The sequence below is a fragment of the Mauremys reevesii genome, linkage group 1, assembly GCF_016161935.1.
Source record: "Mauremys reevesii isolate NIE-2019 linkage group 1, ASM1616193v1, whole genome shotgun sequence".
NCBI classification, from domain to species: Eukaryota; Metazoa; Chordata; order Testudines; family Geoemydidae; genus Mauremys; species Mauremys reevesii.
Window position 1 is genome coordinate 49468365 of NC_052623.1, and position 8587 is coordinate 49476951.

The window sequence follows — 8587 nt, forward strand, 5'->3', positions numbered from 1 at the left end:
ACTGATTTTTAAACCTGGTTTATGTTGATTTAGCTTAATTTGGCAAGAAATTGATTTAAAATAAATTAATATAGGTCAAGTCGATTTAAGCATATCCATACAGCAGTTTTCCACTGCAATTAAATCAGTTTTTAAATCAATTTTAGGCAGACATACAATTTTGCATATAAATACAGCCTAAGATTCGGTTTTAAAATTGTATTAGTAACTGACTTCATACTCCACTAGATGGCAATGTGAGACCATCAGAACACCATTTTCGGCATTGAGAATGCCAAGATGTTGGTAATGAGGAAGCAAAGATATTGCATGTTTAGATAAATCTATGAGCAAAACTCTAAGATTAAGTACGTGTGAGTATTAAAATGGCTGAAAAAAATTCTGCAATTTACAAAAACTGAGCAATCTAATTGTCCTGTCAATGCTGTAAGTATAATAAATTGGGACAAAATTCACTACAGGGCAAAAGATGCAGGCAAGGATCTGCAGAAAAGGACCTAGGCATTACAGTGGACAAGAAGCTGGATATGGGTCAACAGTGTGCCCTTGTTGCCAAGAAGGCTAACGGCATTTTGGGCTGTATAAGAAGGGGCATTGCCAGAAGATTTTGGAGAACATGATCATTCCACTCTATTCGACATTGGTGAGGCCTCATCTGGAGTACTGTGTCCAGTTTTGGGCCCCACACTACAAGAAGGATGTGGAAAAATTGGAAAGAGTCCAGCGGAGGGCAACAAAAATGATTAGGAGAGGCTGAGGGAACTGGATTGTTTAGTCTGCAGAAGAGAAGAATGAGGCGGGGGGGTGGATTTGGTAGCGGCCTTCAACTACCTGAAAGGGGGTTCCAAAGACAATGGATCTAGACTGTTCTCAGTGGTAGCAGATGACAGACCAAGGAGTAATGGTCTCAAGTTGCAGTGGGGAAGGTTTAGGTTGGATATTAGGAAAAACTTTTTCACAAGGAGGGTGGTGAAGCACTGGAATGGGTTACCTAGGGAGGTGGTGGAATCTCCTTCCTTAGAGGTTTTTAAGGTCAGGCTTGACAAAGCCCTGGCTGGGGTGATTTAGTTGGGGATTGGTCATGCTTTGAGCAGGGGGTTGGACTAGATGACCTCCTGAGGTCCCTTCCAACCCTGATATTCTATGATTCTATGAATGATTATTTGAGACCTTAATTATTTTAATTGATCCATAGGAACTTGCCTCCTTGGGCCTTCCACATTGCAGGGTATCAGGAGGGAAATTTCTCCCTCTTTGGGGAGTTCTCATTGCTTTCTGCTATATTTGTCAGACCACTTACTAAATAGACACATAATCTTAATTGTTATATTCATTAGTGGACATATTTGATGATGACTAGAAATAACTTGTCCCAGCTTTGGTCATTTGTTTATCTTTTTGTGCTGGGGGTAAGAGGCTAGAGAGACAAGTGAAAACATAACTGCGCTCTCATTTCATATTCCTGTCAACGTAAAGCAGCAAAGACTTCTTGTAATTTAATAAATGAAATCAAAAGATGTGTTAGGGAAAAATTGTTCTCTCAATTCCACAGATATAACCTGTTAATTACAATAGCATTTGCACCTATGTAACTGAGGACTGGTCCCTACACAGATTTTGTAGTAGCACTGCTCTTTTGCTTAGGGGTGTAGGGGTTGTTGTTGTTTGTTTTTAACCAAAATAGTTATACCACTACACACACACTAGGGTAAATGCAGTTTTATACTGAAATAAGAGTGCCTTATATTAAGATAGTTTATTCTAGCATGACTAGACAGCAAATGTGAAAAATCAGGACGGGAGTGGGGGGTAATAGGAGCCTATATAAGAAAAAGACCCACAAATCAGGACTGTCTCTATAAAATCAGGACATCTGGTCACCCTAGTTTAGTCCCTTTTCCAATATAACTGTGTCCACACAGTAGGGGGTGGTACCACTTTAACTATGCTGGTATCATTAAAATAGTACAACTTTTGTGTATAGAAACGGAAAAGGTAAGACAAGAGCTGAATTTGGCTCCTTTAATTTAATATAGCGAGTAGATACAAAGTCACTTTCTGTGCTATTTTATTGTTGTGAAATCTAAATACAAATGTTCTGATGAGGAGTAGATTAGCTATAAAAGGCTCATGGCCTGATTCTCCTCTTATCTACACTGGTTTTAAAATTGATTTACACTGGTTTGAGAGGACAGTGCTATTAGCCCTTTTAGTTTACACTGTCATCCAGATCTCTTACAATTTCAGCCTATTTCTCAACGCACTCACTGGATCAGATTTCATTTTCACAGGGCAAATAGTATACATCAAGAAACAAATGTGGAGCTTTGAAGAGAGGTTAAAGGAAATTTTTAAAAGGGAAGATCTTTTAAATATTGACTTGTAAAAAGTTCCAGTATTTCACCACCATCTCTGGATACTATATGGGGAACATGGCGCAACCCAGAAGCTCCTGGACAATGGACCTTGCCTGCACTCCAGCTCATAAAATAAGGGACCAGTTTTTAAAGAAATTCTGATGAGAAGCACTTTTATTCAAAATCAGGGTGATTCAGATGATTTGATGTCAGCTATTTTACCGTGAAAGGTGGGGAAGAGCCCAAGTAAGAGTGATTGAAGATTCACATGTATAAAGCAAGAATAACCAGTGTTACCAACTCTCATGATTTTAATATGAGACTCATGATGCTTAAGTGTTTTTTTCCTTCCCAGCTGCTGGAATCAGCATGTTCCATTAGAATCTTGGTGTTCATTTAAAAAAGAAAGTGTCTAGATCTCAGGATTGCAAAGAGAATCATGAGAACATGAAGCAAGTTTGCCTTAAAGTCTCAAAAACCTGAAAGCAAAGTTCCATTACCACACACACAACCAGAAAGCAAAGACTCAGCCTCACCCACATTTCTCTCTTTTCCCCCACTTCCCCAAAAAAACACTTCATTATTTTTAAGCATATGATATGGGGACTGGGCTGGTGAGTTCTGAACAGTTGGGGCTGACAATACTGAATTAGAAACAAATTAACAAATGATGAGACTCAAGCCCACACAGAGGACTAGTTTGAGGCCTTTGCAGCATGTAAATCCTCAGCATGGGGCTTAAGTGGGACTTAAGCAGTGCACAGACTTTGTGCTGGACCTTTGAAAGTGGGTGAATTTCACCCTCAGGGCTTGTCTGCATGGGGAAATTGACCAGCACAGCTATCGATGAGTAATTAGATCTCTATAGCTATGCCGGTATCACTCCCCATGTGGACACTCTGTTGTGGAATACAGTCACTTTTATTCCAGGATATAAATACACTGACGTAAATGCAGTTGCCCAGAAGTAAGTGGGTGCAGAATGTTGTCCTATATATTTTCTTTGAGATCTAAGAAAAGTTGTTCAAGGCTGGTTTTCCAATAACTGTCAGCTCAGCTGTATGGTAAGAACACTACTGACAGGCCAATGCTCTCTTCTAACAAGCAAAGATGTGGGAGGAGAAAAACTTGGAGAAACTTGACTTTAAATCGCTGGAATTTTAAACAATTTTTTCTCTTGAGTTGGTGGGGTTTGAACCTCAGGGGAAGGCAAAAGGGGCAAGGATTCCAACCCTTATGGCTTCCAGCACCTCCTTGTAGTGCACCAGCTCCATATGTTACGCTACTTGGCTTCATTTCCTCATGGAGCCAGAGCTCCTTTAGGAGGCATTCAGCAACTGGCTCCTTTGCCCACATGCTATTCCCCACTTTCCAGTGTGAAAGCATGGAGCAGAAATGAATGAGGTTCCTAGGCAGGCAAAACTCCCTTGAAGTTAATGGGAGCTTTGCCTGCCAAAGGGCTGCAGATGGGGCCCATAACAGGCAAATTTGTGCAGCTCCAAATTTGATGTCTTATGAAAATTATTTCATGAGCTACTTTGTGTGTTTTCCAATGATTTGCATCTGACCATAAATGGAAGTTTAGGGTCAATATTTTGTTGCCAATAGTAAAGGGAGGTGAACAGATCTTGTCAGTGAGGTGGCTGAGGAGGTGGGAAGCAGACTAGAGATGATGGGGTTCACAGGGGAGACTGATGGCAGCTGGCCGGGATTGCTGAAGGTATGTGGTGCTGGGGGCGTCTGTGGTAAGCTGAGAGGGACGGTTTGTCTAAGTGCTGCCTAGGTGGTAGCTGGTGCTGGGATGTCTGAGCTCTAGGGTAGCAGGGCAGGTGCTGTCTGCCTAGGGCACCGGTAGCTGGTCACTGGCTTCTGGGGTCTCTGTGAAGGACAAGGGTACAAAGAGAGGGAGGACGGGAGTGCAGCTCTCCCCCTTGGAGATAGATGGCAGAGGCAGCAGCTGGAAGTGGTGGCCCCTTGGCATTTACAAGCCCAGCTGCATGCAGGGAGGGGAACTGGCAGCCAGGGTACAGACCAGAGGGTCCCTCCAGGGCTCTGAATCTGGGTATAGTCGCTGCAGGTCCCTCCAGCCCTCACCCATGCAGCCAGGGCCTGAGCCACCCCATTTCAGGAATCAGGGCCCTGGGACTCCCATGCCCCAGGAGCTCCCAGGCCCCAGGAGCGCCCGAGCTATTCAGGGCAGGGGGTGCCAGTATGACCCCCCCACTTCATCTCCTCCAGGGGAGGGGAAGCCCCAAAGCCATCATTCCTGGAGTTGGGCAGCTTGGGCCTTGGTGGGACGGGCTTGCTGCAGCCAGACTTGGGGCTATTCAAGCCATTTGTCTGGTTTTAAGCTGGCCAGTCCTGCTTCTCTAAGGTTTGTCCCTATTCAGAACTGAAACAAAACTGGGCATGGTTCTGACTAGTATCAGATGGGCCCACCATTGTGGAGAGTGTGCCACCCCACTCCTGCTGGAGTGCGTGAGGTCACACTAGTGAGGGCAGGGCAGTGCCATTAGCACAAACACTGGACTGTCCAGTATTTTGGGGATATGTAAGTGGCCACCAAATTTGGGGATCCCAGGAGAGACCTCCTGCCTGTACCTTGGTGGCCAGCCCCGGCTCAGACATGCCATTTCCAGCTGCTCCCTCTGCTGCCTGTGCCATCTATGGATCCAGGGCCTGGCAGCTGAAGCCCTGGCTGCCTGGGCGGGACCCATGGCAGTTGCAACTGGTCTTGAGGCCACAGGGGAGACCTCTTGCCCCACACTCTAGCAGCTGGGCCTGCTGTCTGCGCTATGCCAAGCTCAGACATGCCGGGGACTGCCAGATCTGAGGTGGTGGTAGTGACTAGTGCCCCCACAATGGAAATATGGGCATGATCTATGTTTCTGCCTCTGCATGTCATTTCCTGTAAACTTGCACATGCATGGCGGGAGGTGGGGAGGGACCGAGGGCAGGAACCAGGGGCTGGAGGCCATGGTGCCCATGATCCCTTGACAGAACACTTGACATGAGGCCTTTCCTTAATAAAATTCTGGTTGTACCCCCGGTGGAGGGCAGGGAACAGGGACATGACTGAGTCTGGAGGACAGGGGTCTGGCTGGGAGGCAGGGGACGCTGCCTGGGGGTCTTGCTGGGGGGCCTTGTAGGGTGGGTCTGCATCCTCTCTGGGGCTATGGAACTGGGTTTGGGCCAGGAGGTCTCACTGGTTCCCAGGGGTAAGCTGCGTGGTCTCATTGAATGGGGCTGGGTTCCATCCTGGGATCAGGCAGTGTGAGCCTGGCCTGGGGCTAGTACTGAGTCCCCTTAGCCTCCATCCTGACCGGCATCCACATTGCCATGTCAGTGCCACCTCTTGCTGTTGCTGGCAACTGCTCCTTCCCCGCTCAGACCCAGCATGGGGAGCAGCTAAGGAGAGGCAGGCCGGCTGCCTTAACCCGGTCTCCATGGCGGCCTCTAGGCACATGTAAGGAGAACTACAGTTTCTGCCCAGACCTGAGCCAGATGCATGGAATTTAGGCTTCATTGTGGACAGACATGATGGGGCCTGTCAAGTGCATGACTGTCACGTGAGATGCGTGGCACTTGGCAGCCCAGAGTGGGACTGCTGTATGAATGTTGGGGGAGAGCTGTTGCCAAATGCTCACAACCATGATATTTGTCTAACCCACTGGTTAGCCTGTGTTACGTCTACCTCTCTGTGCCCAATCTAGAGAAGACATGGCTCTGTGAGAGGCCCTGGATACAGAGCCTGGCTCTTTAGTTCAAGACTCATGCATTTAGTTCCTGGTTCAGTCTGTAGTATCATTACATTTGATTGTACTTTAAACTCCCTTGCTAGATGAATAGATGTCGCTTGCTGAGTGAGGTCAATAGCAACGACAACCTGCAACTGTAGTTGAGGAGGGAAGTCCACATGGTTAGCTCTGTCCTCAGCCTGCAGTTACAGCAGGACAGCTGTCAACAGCTGTAACTTATGTACCCGTGCTAGCGATCCTTATTGTCCCCTGCACAGGCTGCTCCCACACAGGAGATTTGGAAACTCCACAGGTGGCCATTTCCAAGGCATTCTACTCTATGGGCATGTGGTCTGACAGCCTTCCCCCCAGCTTCCCTCAGAAACGGCAGGAATGTCATACCCAAACCCAGAGAATTTCAGGTAACCTTGGGAGGCACAGTCTCCATCCTGCGCCTTCACATTGGCTTTGGGCTCTCCACAGCCTCCCTGGCACCTCATTCCAACTGGAACCCCACTTGGGAATTCAGCATGCAGAGAAGGAATTTACCAGAGTCAGCATGAACGTGCCCATAAAGGCCACACGTAGGTGAAGACAGTGATATGAGGGGAAGTAGCTGAACCAGCTAGGGAGACCAGTCCTCGCTGAGTTCCTGCGGAACTAGTCCGATACTGCTATATGACGGTGATGTGGATAGCTGTTACCGTGGCAGGTGTTCAGCCATTTTCTGTATGAAATCTAACCATCTGGGGTAACTGCTTTGGTACTTGGGCAGTAGTAGTTCGTTCTTTTGTAACTATTTCATGGGGAAAATATAATGAGACTGGAAAGGTTGGGGCCAGAGAGAATAGACTATAGCAGTCTTTGCACTGGTCTACCCAAGGTAGGGGGATCGATCTAAGATATGCAACTTCAGCTGTGCTACTCGCATAGCTGAATTTTAAGTATATTAGTTCCACTTACCTGGCCGTCCTCACGGCAGCGAGTCGACTGCCACGGCTCCCGCGTCAATGCTGATTACTCCTCCTGCCGAGGTGGAGTATGGGCATCAATTCGCGAATCGATTTATTGTGTTTAGATGAGACATGATAAATCGATCCCTGATAGATCGATTACTACCTGCCGATCTGGTGGGTAGTATAGATGTACCCTTTGAAGGGAGGTAGGAGAGACTTGGGACAGAGGGAGGTTGTGGGGAAAAAAGGAGAAACTGCAGGAAAGGATGGAAAACAAAGGCATTTGGTGGATAGAACGGAGTGAAAGGGATTTGGATAACATAGGCAGAGTAACAGAAGGGAAGAAAGGTAAGGGCAAGAGAATAGATGAGATTTTAGGATAGTGAGAAGAGACTGGGAGGGAGGAGGCTTCAGAGAGAGGTAGGAAAATCTAGTAAATTTGATGGGGAAGGATGAGAGAAGAGAATGACAAGGTTTGAGGAGAGAGGGAAAAGAGGGCATTGAGTGCTGCTGACAATGCTTGGAAGTGTACAGAACTGGGATGGGGGCAGAGGTGGGAGCCTCATGGAGGGCAGAGATTCATATCCTGGCCCCCTCCCAACTTTGTAAACAAACGTATTTAATGCTCTAAACTATTCTATCAACTTTGTGCCCAGTTTCCTTGGTAAAGCCTTTATTTTCCAGACCAGTGGCTGTAGAGTAGGCAATGATGAGACACCAATTTTTATTATCAGGACCCTAGCCAGAGCTGATTTCTCTCCAAGAATCATAGACGCTGGAGTAGGAAAAGGCCTATTAGATTTTACAGTCTATCTCCCTGCCAATGCAGAATTGTTCCTACAGCACATTTTCTAGTGCTTTGTTGAGTTAGGTTTTAAAAGTCCCAAGTGGTTTCACTTACACCACCTCCCTCGCAAAACTAATCCACAGTCTAATCCATCTTCCTGCCAGGACACTTTTGCTGATATTCAGCTTAAATTTCCACTTTTGTAGTTCTTACTAGTGTTGCTTGCCCACTTTGGAAACCTTTCGTCTTAAATGCAAGCAAGAAAAACTGGCAGATTAGTGGGCTCTCAGTCAGAGGGGGCTTTAAATAATGGTGACTTCTTGCTTTTTAAACTTGTGTACGAATTTATGTATTACCATGGACCAGGGTCTGTATGCAGCTCTGGGGGAGGGTTATCACTGCTCTGTCAGGAACTAAGAACAGCAGGGGGTGCTTAAGGTAAATCACTCAGGTTGTAAATATCTCCACAGAGCCACTCCCTGTGGACATTCACATGTCCTGGTTCAAACTGGGATTCCAGAGACCAATAGAAAAAGAAAGGGCTTTGGGCATAAAAAGGATGTGTTTAAACTGACTCGGGGCTTTCTTTCTGATCCAGTGAATGGAGAGGCCCTTCTGACCAGAAAGGATTGGAAAGACTTTGGCTTACTAAGTCCCCATAAGATTGATGGGTGACCTTGGTAAACTTTCAACATGTGTATAGGAGCTTTGGCATGTTTTCTCTGTAATGCTTTTATCTTACAAATGTGC